Raw genomic sequence first — 15447 nt, 5'->3', positions numbered from 1 at the left:
CTGCCAACCGTGACCTTGCATTATCGGCCCATGTTCATCTCGGAGTCAGTAATGACTCCAAGATCCCTTTCCATCTCCGTGCTCTCAAGAAGGGAGCTTCCCATCTTATAAACGTGCTGCTGGTTTCTACTGCCTAAGTGCAGCACCCTGCACTTGTCAGTATTGAAACACATCCTGTTTATGTCAGCCCACTCCTGTAACCTATCCAGGTCTTGTTGCAGTCTTTCCCTCCTTGGTAGCATGCTCAACTCACCCCAAATTTTGGTATAATCAGCGAATTTAAACAGGTTGCAATTCACCCTGTCGTCCAAATTGCTGATGAAGAAATTGAACAGCGCAGGCCCCAGGACCGAGCCCTGGGGGACTCCTCTGCCCACTTCCCCCCAGGTCGAATATGACCCGTCCACCACCACCCTCTGAGTCCGACCCTTCAGCCAGTCTGCAATCCATCTGACTGTGTAGGCGTCAATGCCACAGTCACCTAGTTTTTTAATGAGGATGGGGTGGGAGACGGTGTCAAAGGCCTTGCTGAAGTCTAGAAAGACTACGTCCACGGCAACACCTGCATCCATTGCCTTTGTGACCTGATCATAAAAGGCAATCATGTTGGTCTGACATGACCTGCCCCTAATGAGAGATTTCCAGGGTAGGCGATCGCACCACCTCTGGAAGGAGCTTATTCCACAGTCTGGACACCATGGCTGTGAAGAAGCTTTTCCTAATGTTAAGTCTCTAATGGGACTTTTTTTGTTGTCCTTCATTTCTATTGCCAGCCCAGGTTCTAATCCTGCTTTGGCCTTCCTGACTGATTGCCTGTAAGTGACAGCTAAGGAGGTATATTGCTCCCTGTGTCATAGCCTATATCCCCCTTTCTTTGCCCTTAGGCTTTCCTGGACTTCCCTGTTCAGCCCCCTTTAATGCACAGTGGGATTGGCTCCTCCTGCGCCCGCAGGATCACTCCCTTGAGAAACGATTGCCCTTCCTGAACCCCCAGTTTGCCAATGCTCTTGAGCTTTAATGCCTCCCTAACTAATCTCTTGAGCACACTGAAGTTAGCCTTTCTGAAGTCTAGCACTTCAGCCCTGCTGGTTAGTTTACCCACCCTTTGCTGGATAGTGAATTCAATCAATTGACGGTCACTATCCCCTAGGTTACCTTGTACCTGCAGATTCGCCACCAGGTCATACCCTGTAGCTAACACCAAGTCCAGCAAGGCCTTTTAGTTTGAAGAGTCCCAGGTCCCTCAGCCTTTCCTCATATGGCTTGCCATGCAAGCCTCTAATCATAGAGGTGGCCCTTCTCTAGACTCTCTCAAGTTTTACCACATCCTTGTTAAAGTGCAGCACCCAGAACCAGACTCAGTACTCCAGCTGGGATCTCACCAGTGCCAAATAGAGTAGAAGAATCACCTCTTTGGTCTTGTTGGAGATGCATCGATTGATGCATGCCAGAGTATTATTTGCACTATGGGCAACAGTCGCACTGCCAGTCAATTATGCCATGTCAGTCAATCATGCCCGTCAATCATGCTGTGGTCTACTATTACTCCCAGGTTTCTTTCATTTCTGGTGCTGGTCAGATTGGCAATGCCAAGCCTGTAGGTGTGCAAGTGTTTGTTCTTCCCCAGGTGGAGCACTTTACATTTCTCAACGTTAAACTTCATCTGGTTCTGACTCGCCCAAGTTGGTAGCCTGTGTAGGTCTGCCTATATCTGTAGCCTGTCTTCAAGCATGACCACGCTTCACCATAACTTGGTGTCATCTGCAAACTTGGCCAGTGAGCTCTTCACTCCCACATCCAAATCATTGATGAAGACATTGCAAAGTATAGGACCAAGCACTGACTCCTGTGGGACATAGCTGCCCGCTTGTCACCAAGATGACACAGATCCATTCATTAGGACTCTGAGTCCTACCCCACAGCCAGCTTTGAACCACCTAACAGTCTTGCAGGTAAACCCACTATCTTCCAATTTTCTTGCGAGAACATGGTGGGATATCAGATCAAGAGTTTTTTGGAAGTCAAGGTATACAATATCCACCACTTCTCCCTTATCTAGGTGGTGAGTTACTTGATTGCAAAAGGAGATGAGGTTGGTAGACAAGACCTGTCCATGATGAAGCCACACTGGCTGTTGTTCAGAATCCTACCTTCTGCAAGCCTATCGCACATAGACTCCTTAATGAAATTTTCCAGAATTTTCCCTGGGATAGAAGTTTGGCTAATTGATCTATAGTTATCCAGATCCTCCTTCCTTCTCTTCTTGAAGATGAGCACAACACTGGCCCTGTTCCAGTCCTCAGGGACCTCTCCAGAGTGCCATGAGTTTTGGAACGGTTTCACCTGGGGTTCTGCGATGACTTTGGTTGGCTCCTTCAGCACCCCTGGATGGAGTTCATCTGGTCCTGCTGACTTGTATATGTCTAATTTCTTTAATTGGTCGCACACCTACGACAACAGTAGGGAGGCAGTCATTTCTGCCCTGAATGATTTTCCCCATGGCCCAGTGAAATACCAAGGCAAAGCAGTCGTTCAGGAGTTCAGTTTTCTCCTGAGTGTCAGTAACCAGCTGTCCTGAGTTGTTGAGCACACTCCCATTGGCTTTCTTGTTCTGCTTTCAAAGTCCTACCAAAAGAAGCACTTTGTGTTGTCCTTGATTCCTGCTGCTAATCTAAGTTCAGTCACCGCCTTAGCCTTTCTAATTTGTTTCCTACAAGTGTGGGCCATTGTTTTATAGATACACTTTGTAATGATGCACTTAAAAAAAACAAACAAAAACCCAAAAAACCTAGGTGCATCTACATGAAGCACTAAATGCTCAGTAGACTAATTTGACTTTGAATTAGCGCAGCTGGTAAAAACTATGCGAATAAGCTAATGTGCAGTAGAATTAGTCTATAGCGCATTGGTGCACACTTTGTGATGCTAATACTACTGCACAGTAGCCTGATTATGGTGCATTAAGTTAGTACATGTAATTACAGGTACTAAACTTACCGCACTATAATTAAGGTGTATTAATGAACATGTAGACACACCCAGATCCTGTGTTATTGTTTTTAGTATAATAGGAAATCGATTGCATCTAACCATTGATCTGGCCTAAAACCTATTACATGACTTATTTCTATTTTGCTTTGTTTCCTATCACTGGCTACTTAACAGACATGAATAGTAGAACCTACACTGTGGAACATGCACCTAAAATAGCTGTTGTCTTGTTTTGCAGTAAGTACACCAATGTAATGCAAAAGTGAATCTGTCAGTCCTGTAACAGGAGATGCTGACTGTCTAATTTAAAACTAATGGCTAGTTGTCTTTTGAGTCTCTCATCATTTGGGGGCCCAACACTGCACCTGGATATTAGGGCTGTGCAAAGCTTTGGGTGCTGATTTGATTCAGAGGAGATTTGGCCTGGTTCGGTGGCTGGATTTCTAAATCTGAATCAAATCAAAGGACCAATAAAAGGCCTGAATCAATTCAAAGGTCTCTGAATTTTTGGAAAAGGTTTGGAGAGCTTTGATGATTCGGGCAGTTCCTGCCCGCTGTGGCAGGGAGCGGGAGCTGGACTTGGAACTGGCGAGTAGGGGAGGAGGCTGGTGGGGCTGGAGGAGGGAGGACAGGGCAATGGGGAGACTTCTGCTAGGCCTCATCCCCCACCTGCTTGCACAGCCCCTGCCATGGCTGCTCGGCCTGCCCCAGCTCCTGGCCCTTTAAAAAACAAAAGAAAACAAAAAACAACCCCACTCATCAGGTGCAGCCAGGCGGGGGGGGGGTAATCGCTGCTGCCCCACTCTGTGTGGGGGGCTCTGCACAAGTCCCCTGCCCCTGCTGTCCCAGACTACTCTATGGCTGCCCTGTCTACCCCAGCTCTGGCCCTTTAAACAAAAACAACCCCCCGCCCCCCCCCCCGGGACTTGCCAACTCCTGCAGCGGCTTTGGGGGCTAATGGAAAAGCCCCCACATGTGGCATGGGGCAACAGGTATTGCACCGCGCCCCCCACCGCCCCCAGGCAGGAACTGGTGAGTCTGGGTTTTTTTGGTTAAAGGGCCAGAGCTGGGGTAGGCGGGGCAGTCATTGCCGGGCTGGGAGAGCCGGCAGGGGATGGGCCTGTGTGATTTGGAGAGTTGGCAGCAGTCCACTCTCCAAACTGGATTCAGCCAAATTGATTCGGGACAGCAATTCAAATCACCAAATTGAATTGCTGTCCCCCAAATTGGCCGAATCCAAAGCAAATACTAGCTGCTTCTTACAGGCTTACTGGATGTGTCAGAAGCAGATGTTCCATTTGCTTCATTGAGGAGGGATTCAGCTTTTGGAAGCAAAGCTCCCAACTGGATTGTCCTCACTGACCTTGGCATGCACAGGCGCTGCGTTTTTTATGGATGTGGGGACATGCAGATGCCCGGACAGTGGGGCTTGTTGTGCCTATGGGGCTTGCTTATGCCTAGACCGTGCTCCAGTGCACTAACTGAAGTTCATGGGACTTTCCATGATTAAAAGGGTACATTTGCATTGATCCTGTTATAGGACCAAGGTTCATAGCTCCATAAAACCCCTTTGCGTAGTTCCATGTATTATCAACCTCACACTGAGGCTGGGACTTTCAAAAGATAATTAATCAAATGCAGCTGCTAAGATTTCAGTGCCTAAATTTATCAGCCTTTTCATAACTCCAGCCTAACCTAAAATGTAGAAGTAGATTTGTTCAATGGTCCTTTTGGAGTTGCTGTCAGAGTAGAATTTGGTGGGGAGAGGAGAAAATGATGCAACCTTTGTTTTATGCGTGCTCTCACTTTCTCGTGCTTGCTGACTCTAAGCTCCCGTTTTAGCCAGTTTTTCCTAAGGTAAAATTCCTATTTAAGTCAATAGGAGGATCTAAGTGAATAAAAAAACAGGGCATGGTAAGCACTACAGGATTTATCCCCTTGTCTTTTAAGGGATTACTTTATTGTTTAGTTTTTTGGGGTTTTTTTCGCTTTTCACAAAGAAATGTTTTCAGTAAATTAAATACGAGTCACGGGAGATAAAGTAGAGTGCTATGAAGTGCACACCTTTGGCAAACATCTGTTATCTGCATTTAAGATGGTTATGAATGTTACAGTCAATTAATTCAGAGATTTGTTCCTAGTGTTTCTAATGCTCAGGAGCTTGGGGCTTTGAGTTCAATTTGTTAATTCTTTCCTTTTGGTTTTGTTTTCTCCTTTTTTACCATTATCATTTTTACATTTTAAAGTTAGAAGAAAAATAAGCTTTAAAACACTAGCCATTCCGTCTGCTCTCTTGGAGGAAGATCGTTTCAGCATAGGGATGGACTAATAGTTGGCACTGTAAACCTTAGACATGGTTTAGATGTTGACTCCTTCCTGCAATCACCCAATTATACTGATCTTCATTGCCAACTGGACCTGAGAATTTTATACTTCCGTGAAATATTTTTATTTTGACAGACAGCGTTTTCAATGGGAAAAAAACCTCATCAACATTTTCCACCCAATGCTAGTTGAGAGACGCTGCCATATTACAGTACTTTTGTGGTGTATATGCCTGATTCCAAGTCCACTGAAACTTTACAGTGAATGCACTGTACTGAAACACTGGGAATCGGAATTAAATTTCCACTTCTGGCATAGATGCTGTGTAATCACCTTGGGCCAGTCATTGACTCTTTCTGTACCACAGTTCTTCATCTATACAATAGGTTCATACTTACCTATTTCACATGGGTGTTATAAGAATAAGCACATAAATACTGAGGAGATGACCAGCTGCTATGGAAAAAGGAGACATTACAAAAGTAATAGAGAGAGAACAGATATTCATGCAACTATGTATGAAGGCAAATCAAGGGACCCTTTTCCATACATCTGCTTTTCAGACTTGATTCCGGATCTAATCTGCCACCCAATTTCATGCAGCAGTCCCCAATCAAATATGAGTTGCTTACTCTTGCAAACTCTCAAGATTTTTAGTTTCCTCTTACTTTCAGGTTTTCTCTGAAATAAATTTGTGCCTGTCTCATCACTGTTTCCCAGCATAGAAAATCATTCAATAAAACCCCATCCAGGAAGATAAATAAGTGCGTATGTGTGTGTTAATATCAGCCACAAAATGTCGGGGAGTTTTCTTCTCTGCCAGAGAACTGTGTTTAGTGGAAGTGAGCTGGCTGCTTTTCAGCACGTCCTTTTTTCAGTGCCATTAGAGGATCTATTCCTTGTGCATCTTGTTTATAAAATTATTATAGTGGGGGGAGCAAGTGGGATGGGTGGGGAGGATGTCATTTTTATCATGGTTTTGGATCGTATTTTAATGCTGAACTAGAAAGGAATTGGAAAGTAAACTGTGACCTATAACTGGATAGTCGCATGGTTAACAGTGGGCCATACGCATACCTTATGTTGTTCTGCTACAGCAAGTGCTCCACAAAGTCCAGAAGCTGAAATTTGGGATGAGAACCTTCTTCCACTGGATTGGTGTACACCAGATTTTGGTGGAGTTGTTCTGGATCTATACGTGCATCAATACAAAGGGAATCAGGCATTGTCTTTATCCAATGAAAGTAAGCAATGAATGGGTAGGAGAACGGCAAGCTTCCCTTCCATCCTCATGCTGTCTAGGATCACAGAGAAACACATCCCCTGCAAAGGTAGCCTTGTTGCAGCTGTTAGGTTCTACCCTTCAAGAGGAAATGCTTTATCTGAAATTGAATCCCATGCTGCCGAAATTATCCGATGATAGGATGCAGCTCTAGCACAAAAATACACCTGAATTTGTTCACTGGGAAAGAGAACACGTTCCTCAGGCACACAAAACGAGTGGATAAATAGGAAGGAAGATAAATGAAGAACCTGCAGGCAAAGGTCAGTAATAAGATTGATTTGAGAAAAGAAAAAAAGAAATCCTGTAACCCGGGCAATTCAAATAAGATGGAAAAGAGCAAAGCTAGGATGCAAAAGGTCTAAGTCTAGCTTTTACTTTCAGTTTACAGATTACAGGAGCTTGGCCTTTGGGAAATGTATATTGTATATGGTTGTGTGAGAAGTCTCTTTGCCTGAAAATAACTCAAATTACACTACTGCCACGTATGCCAATATCTAAGCCATTTGCACTGCTTAGCAAACAAGGTTCTTTAATTCAACCCTTCCCCTCCCCTGCCTGCCCCCTCCCTCAAGGGGTCACTATGAACTCTTTCCTTAAATTAGCTAATACTAAAGAGAAGAGCACATCTGTGTTTGGTGCATTAAACTCCTTGACTAAAAAGGATAGAGCTTGCTAGTGCTACATCAAAAGTATTTGCTGCAGAGTCTCAGGACAATTTAGAATCAACCCTAGGAGCTCTCATGTAGTCCACTGAAGTCAGTGGAGAAATCAGGCCCTGTGGTGCATCATTAGAGACAGTGCTTATTCCCACTGCTTTGAAAATATAGGTGATACAAAGTCCATTTGCCAGCCACCTGGCCAGGGCTGAATGTTACTATTCTACCCCACATCTGTTGCATCTGATCTCAGAAGATTTATGTGGCTAATGAGAAATGAACTTAGTGGTTCTCGGCCCAATTTCCTGAAGGACAAGTGTTGCTGTCACAAATTCATCCTTATGAGCAGCCAGAATATCTTTTAAGAGTAACACTAAGACTGGGAATGGCACCCCCTCTTGCTTATACAGATGGCACTTGCAGAGCCAGAGGCACATCAATGACTCGTGCACGTGACAGGGAATGGAAGAAGCATTCTCCGATGCTGCCTGTGCCGTACCTGCTCTGTGGATAAATACTGCACTTCAGTCAAGGATGACTGGGTGGTTGGAGAGGACTGGACTGTCTCCTCTGTTAATCCCATGCTTTTGTATAGAAACTTTCTGTAATGTGATCAAGTGCAAAGCCTAGTGTGACCAGTGGTGGTGGGGCTTCAGGAAGGGTTTGTCTCAATGCAAATTAAGGGAAGACCCAGACCTAACCTGCATCCCTGTACCTGTCTGCATGAGTTACTGGAAGAATGCTAGTCAAACATAGAAGACGAAAGATCGGAACCGAAGTAAGCAGTGGTGATAGTGCTGGATACATCAGTGGAAGGCATTCAAATGTAAGATTTGTCTGGTCTGCATTGAAAAGTTGCTGTGCCAGGAAGCTAATTTATTTCATGCAGTGCCATGACTATATTCCTGCGGGTTCAACAGATACAGCCTGGGTGGACAAATCTATCACATCTGAGGGTACAGGGGGCAACTGGTTTGGGGAGTTCTTGTTCAGGATCCTGCTTGTTTTTCAAGTTGTCTGTGTGGGAATGTAGAACGCATTGGTATTTCCACAGACCACGCATGTTGCTGTATCTCCTTTTATTCCTAAATGAAATATGCTGAGGAAATCACATTCTTGCTTTTTAGAAAATCCATTCTCTCTCTCTCTCTCATGCTTACTGAAGGAACAAATGACATATGAATATAAAGTTTGACCATATTAGTCAAGCCACATCATGTCATTTCCCAATGAAAAAACCACCCCCTGAGCTGGCAAGAAACATGAAAGCTTACCATTTGCTTTTTCATTCTAATAAGATCCTTTGTTCCTTGGGCTGGAAATCTCACTGATTTACCAATAGCATCTTGCACATTTCTTCGAAACAGGCTGGCAAGTCTTAAAGAACTTGGTTGAGCGGGAATTGAAAGCTGTATCTATTTCCCTTTTGACCAGAGGATTTCTGTGTAGATGCACAAAGGGATTTGTTATAACACATTTTACTTCTTGGGAAGATCATTTATATAGGAAAATGTTCAGAGAGATGCAGTGAACAGCTCAGAATGTACAAGGCTTGGGTAACCTGAGCAACACATCTGTATTCAGTAAACCAAGGAAAATCAAATAACATCAAGGAAACAGAAGAGAAACAAATTTAAAATTGTATTGTTGGTAAGATGGCAATTAAAAGCAAAATGTTTTTTAATTGGTAATGTCTGGGGAGCCTTTCCTGCCCTAGGCTGCATGTCATTCTTGCTTTATATGTATGTATATGTATAATGCACATGTTGGATCTGGCTCTTCGTGAGGAAACTGCAAAATCCTCTCTGTTTTCATCCTTCTGGCTTTTGTAAATATTCGTAAACATCACACAAAAAAGCCAGACTAGATCTTCTACAGTGACTAGTGATTGTGGTTGCATCAATTTTTGCATGCCTGATTTTTGGATGTTTAAAGGAGTCATGATTTTCAGTGGGCAGACGCTTGCGACTTTCCAAAAATCAAACTCCTTTTAAAGTCTTTAAATGTCCATGGATAAACACAAAGATACCTAAGATCACTATAGAATAATTACCTGTAGGAAAAAAGACAGCATGAACTGAAGTGGCCCCCCAAATTTGTCCAGCCGCATGCTTTAAGAAATGCAGACAACGCAGACAAATGCAGGGTGCTGCACCTGAGGAGAAGGTGTCCACAGCATACATACAGGCTGGGCAATTCCCTTCTTGAAAGCACAGAGGTGGACAGGGATCTTGGTGTCATTACTGACTCCAAGATGAACATGAGTCGCCAATGCCGGGCTGCAGCCAGCAAGACCAGCCATACCTTGTCATGCATCCAAAGATGCATCTCAAGCCGGTCCAGAGAGGTGATGCTCCCCCTCTGTGTGACTTTGGTCAGCTGTGGTTGGAGTACTGCATTCAGTGCTGGTCACCGCACTTCAAGAGGGATGTGGCCAGCCTGGACAGGGTGCAGAGGAGGGTCACCCACTTGGTGAGAGGGCAGCAGGGCAGGCCCTATGAGGAGAGGCTGAGGGACCTGAACCTGTTCAGCCTCAGCAAGAGGAGGCTGAGGGGGGACCTGGTGGCTGCCTACAAACTCATCAGGGGAAATCAACAGCAAATAGGTAGAGCCCTTTTCTCCCCAGCACCTCCTGGGGGGATGAGGAACAATGGTAATAAGCTGATGGAGAACAGGGTTAGGTTAGAGATCAGAAGGCAATATTTTACAGTTAGGGTGGCCAATATCTGGAATCAACTTCCCACGGAAGTGGTCCTTGCCCCTACCTTGGGCCAATTCAAGAGAAGGTTGGATGATCACCTGTCTGGGGTCTTGCAAACCCAGCATTCATTCCTGCCTGTGGAATGATCTGTTCAGGTCCCTCCTGACCCTAGCTACTATGAAACTATAAGAAATAGAGATCCCCGAGGCATTTGCTTTTAAATCATTACACTTTTTGAACAGCCTGGATTTTTGCAGTCCATACTGTTGTTTTTTAATTGATATACCATTTTATTCTCTGCCTTTCCATGTGAATGATTTGCTTTAGCCAAAACAGGTTGTTAAAATATGCCTAGTTCCATGCATATTTTCTGCATTGACTTTTTAGCCAAGGGATATTTTTGATGCTTTCTTTCCATTTTACTTTAAAATGCTCAACTAATATCTGAAGTATTACTGACATATTTTAAAGCTGAGACCTTTCTTATATCCATCAATATCCCCTCTATGAGAGCTTTGCTAGCATCTTAGCTATCATACTCTTTCCCACCCCCATTGTGTTGAGACCACAGTTCTATGACTTTGACTTCAGAAAAATGCTGCAATCCTGTTTCTTTTTAATGCTGTGCTACATTTCATCATATTTTCAAAAAAAGAACCATTTAATTTCCATTGTATGCTTTCTACCAAGTGTCAGTGGAGATGCCCGCATGAAATCCATGGCCCAAGATAAAAATACACTTGGATCCCCTATATGCCTTTACATTGTGAGTGGCATCAGGGAATCTCATATCAAGATGCATGTCTGTCTGCATCTTGCACTGAGGCAGAGCCTAGGACCCCAGGAAATTTGGATTTTACTCCCAACTCTGACTTGTTGCATGGCAAGTAACTTTGCCCCTATTACCCATAGTTTATTCAGTTTGTAAGCTTTTTGCTGCAGACAGATTGTCTCACCATATGCATGAACAGCACCCAACACAGTGGGGCCCCGATTGAAGCAGGGGATTTTCATGCTGGATTTCATGTTGGCATTTCCATCGATGCTTGGTGGAAAGCATACAAAGGGTCTTTTTGAAAATGCCACTGTAATAGCAAATTGCATCACCTCACATGGCAGTCGGGAACAAATATACTGGACATCCCACCCCATACTGTTACCCAGACATCCTGACAACCAATACTGACAGCCAGAAACCTGTCGATACCCTGAACTCTGAAAGCTGTAGTGCTGAGATTCTAGATGTGCTGGGTGTAGGGGTAATGATCTGTATCCATTCTCCTCTTCTGGTAATACATTATGGCATGTGCCCTGTTCTCATAATTTTACTGGTGATGAGAAAAGCAACAGCCACAAGCAAGATCCCGAGTTGATGATTCAGCACCAGTATTTTGAGTGTATATGGCTGTACAGCTCAGTCCTAGTCCTTGGCTGGAGGTCAATGCCCATTGCGCAGAGTAGGATGCAGTGGCTAATTTAATTGTGGTTACTTGTCAGTCTTGTTCCTCAGCCAAGAAGTTAGAAATCTAGTTGTGTGGTGACCCTGAGCTAAGGACTACATCCTAAAACTAAGGTACATCATTGCCAAATCTTGCCTTCTTTTCTTGAGTTTTAGGATATTTGTTATTTTGCATTGCTAGCCCTTGGACTCAGGACATTACAAGACATCCTTAGGTTACATTTATCTTGAAATTAAAGGGAAAAAATAAATTAAGCTTCAAACATGATCTTATATATAGATCACAAGCTCTTGCAGTGTTAATTCCAAGCATGATTATGCATCAGACCTCAGAAATATCCTATCGAATATCATGTGATATTTCTGAGGTTTGATGCATAATCATGCTTGGAATTAACACGGCAAGAGCTGTCTGATGCACTAAGTCAGCACTTCTCAACCCATGGGTCACAACCCAAAAGCGAGTCGCAAGAATATATAAAAGGGTCTCAAAGAAATTTTAAAAATGGATCGGCAAACTTTAAAAATGGATTCTCTAAAATGTGAGAAACTAGCTTTTCCTTTGCAGGCTGTTTGGGGCCCCTGCCCCACACGCTGGGGGGCTGAGGCAGGAGTTGGGGGGCAGCAGGTTGGGAGTGAGGGGCACTGGGTTGGGACTGGTGCTTGATGTTCACAAATGGGTCCTGGTAGAAAAAAGTTGAGAACCACAGCTCTAGGTGACAAGTTCATTGCTGGCTCCCAGGAAAGATTCCTTCTGAAACTCATACCTAAAACAACTGCTAGCAACACGAGGACTTTTTAAAGAAAATCTCCTACCAAGATATAGCCCCAAATTAACCATTCCTGTTTAGGGCCCTATTAGAAAGAAATGACAGTCTTTCCAATGACTTCTGTGGATTTATGATATCAGAGGTGGTCATAGCTGAAGACAGGTCTGGCAGAGGTGAGAAAATTGTTCTTTCTGCAGCCCGTACTGGGAATGCAGTGGACTGGTTAAGACATCTTGCTACAGATGTGGAGGCATGAGTGTAGGTCCTGCTCTGAGCTTATGCTAAAGATTCCAGTCAGGACATCTACAAATAGGTACACTAGTCATTCAGACTGAGGAGTCAAAAAGGGTTGGATGCGATGCTGGCCAAATCATTTCTTGCTAAGCTGTTGGTATTAGAAACTGCTCTAACCATGCAGAATTGTATGGCCCTCAAAGTGAAGAAGGACCTTTCACCTCAACTTCAACAGTTGGCTCTGTTAGTCATCCTAGTCCTCTACTGTTTATACTTGAGTGAAAAATCCCAGACGCAGGCTGCACAATGTTGCTATGCCCTCACAAGGGGAGACAAGGATACCATTTTTTTCCCTATGTGATGTCTTGAGGTATGATAACAATCGTATTCATTTCTTTCTAGCATAATTACAATAAGCTGCTGTGCTGTGGCATTTAGTCAATTGTAGCAGCCATTTATTGCCTCATATACAAACCCATAAGATTATCACTTAAGGCGCACACGCATCTTGGCTATTATACTCTTACACAGAAAGCAAACATTATAAAGGTATAATGGCAATTGATCTATAAGTAACTATGTTCATGTAGATAAATTATAGAAACTGGGCATGCATTATTATTATACTGACAAGTATTAGTTTCTCTGGGATAAACGGCAGGAAGCAGATTAACAATATAATGGAATCACATTCACCATGGGATAATACAGGACAGGAAATAAGTTACATGAGTTTCCTATAAGATGAGTTAACCACTCGGTAGTTCCTCATTATCTACCCAGTTACCTTGTAATGTGTCCACTGCAATAATATCTAGATGCCCTAGGTACACACTGATACACCTAAAGACATAAATGATAAAAAGTAGGTTGCTTTTCTCTCATTTATACACTGAGAAACAGGAAGGATTAGGTTAAAGGTGTGTTATGCCAGTGTAAGGTCGGTTTAAAAAGAAAGCAGTGACAGGAGACCTTTCTTGCTTTAATTTAATGCTGCTTAGTTCTAGGTGCCAAGTTGCACCTAACTGGAAAGACATGGTCACTCATTGTACATGTGTAACCATCTTTGAGGCAAAGCCTCACTGTTGCTTGGTAATGCATTCTAATGGAGGAGAGAGAAAGAACGAGCTTCATGTGATGGGAATTAGGCGCATGACTTTGATAGCCTTCTGGAAGTCACTTGGATAGAATCAATGAGTCGGAAGGGACCTAGACAGATCATCTAGTCTGAAAAAATGAAGGTCATCCGGGCCCACTGACTTGGACACATCTAAGCCCTCCAGGTAGTCCTTAACTAGGTCTGAACTAACAGTCGGGGGACTCGCATCCTTCCCGGGCCTCTCTACGCTGTCACCCGAGAGCACCCCATTGTCAGCGGACAGGGACACGGAGGCAAAGAACTTGTTGAAGAGTTCTGCCTTCTCTCGCGCGTCCGTCACCAGCTGCCCTGCTCTGCCTCGCCTCGTAGGGGTCCAGTGTTACCCCAAGACTTCTTCTTGCTACCTATATACTTGAAAAAGGACTTTTTGTTATCCTTAATCCCAGAAGCTAATCTAAGCTCCAGTGCTGCTTGGATACTGAGGTGATGAGCGTGTTGCTGGAGCTCATATAGGATAGAATTTGCATGGGTATCTGCAATGTGATGCCGAAACACCCTCCCCCCCGCCCCCCATTTCCAGGTATCTTGCTCTGCTGCTTTTAGCAGTCCCTTCTTTTGGTGGGGTTTGTGCTATGTTTTGCAGTGGTGCATGGTTCCAAATAGGTCTCAAGAGAGAGAAAATCTTCTTTCAGCTGGTTATGCCTAAAAAATTGCTGAGCTACTCTTGTATTTTGAGCTTCCCTTTACTTTCTCCCCTTCAGGAATGGGATTTCTTTCCACTGACACCTTGACTTGGTTTTAATGTGCCTTCCTAATCATTCTTCCCAGTGCTGTTTTCATGATCTGTTTTATGGTGCATCATAATACATATGCAGATGATGATTTGTAGCTGAAGACACTATTTAGTCATCTAAACATAAAAAGGCCAAATCAGACCAACTGTCATTAAATGTATCAGGACTAGTGAAATCAAAGCCACCAATACCTTGATTGAAAACAGATACCGAGTACTGTTGTAAACAGAAATGCTGTTTTCCAATGCTGGCTTACGTCTAACTCTTTTTTTAAGGCAGTAGAAGTGCAAGCTAAGTTTCTTTGGTGAATTTGGAGGAGACGCATCTTTCACTGATACATCCCAGCCTGTTCTTTGGCCAACACACACTCCCCATAGATATTATTTCCATACTATGATGATAAGACGTATGCGTACCAACATGCACAATGGGAAAAGCTGGTCACTGATAGCAAAAAGGGCAATCAATCTGTAAATTTACTGTGTGATTTTGTTGTTGTTGTTGTTGTAAACGGAGCAAAAAAAAAAAAAAAAGTACAACTACAACATGCTGGCTTGCTTTCCACAAAGAGATTTATTATCACGGGTTGTTTTTCCATTGCTTTCAATAAGAAATGCCAAAATAAGTATGATTTAAATATGCTATCTGTTGACTGGAATATTAGTATATTCAGCACAATGCAATAAAATCTGTATCTAAGCGTTGTACTTTAAAAGAAAAAATCACTAGGATGGATCGAAATCCACTGCTTGATGCTCCTCATTCATGCCTTAATATTTACTGCAAACCATTGGAAGGCAGTCATTGGATTGTAGTTTGCATATTCATAAGTCTGTCATACGGCTTGAAAGAAATGTTATACTTTGTTCTAGCACTTTAAATATTAGAACTCGTTAATGCACAGTTTATGCAAACCCTAGCTTGAGCCCATCATTTTCACTGATACTGAGGTTTTAATTCCATAGAAGAGTGGCTTATTGATTTAGGGGTATGTGGGGCCTTGGGTAAACTGTCTGCATTGGTAAATCCTTTTCAGTGGCAGGCTCAGTGATCTTGCTCCCCTATGAGGATGATAAATAAGCTATAAAGGCGGATAAACAGGATCCACGGCAGAACTTCTATACTTCCTCAAT

The sequence above is a fragment of the Crocodylus siamensis genome, chromosome 6, assembly GCF_052110815.1.
Source record: "Crocodylus siamensis isolate JL-2025a chromosome 6, ASM5211081v1, whole genome shotgun sequence".
NCBI lineage: Eukaryota > Metazoa > Chordata > Crocodylia > Crocodylidae > Crocodylus > Crocodylus siamensis.
This window is presented reverse-complemented; position numbering follows the sequence as displayed.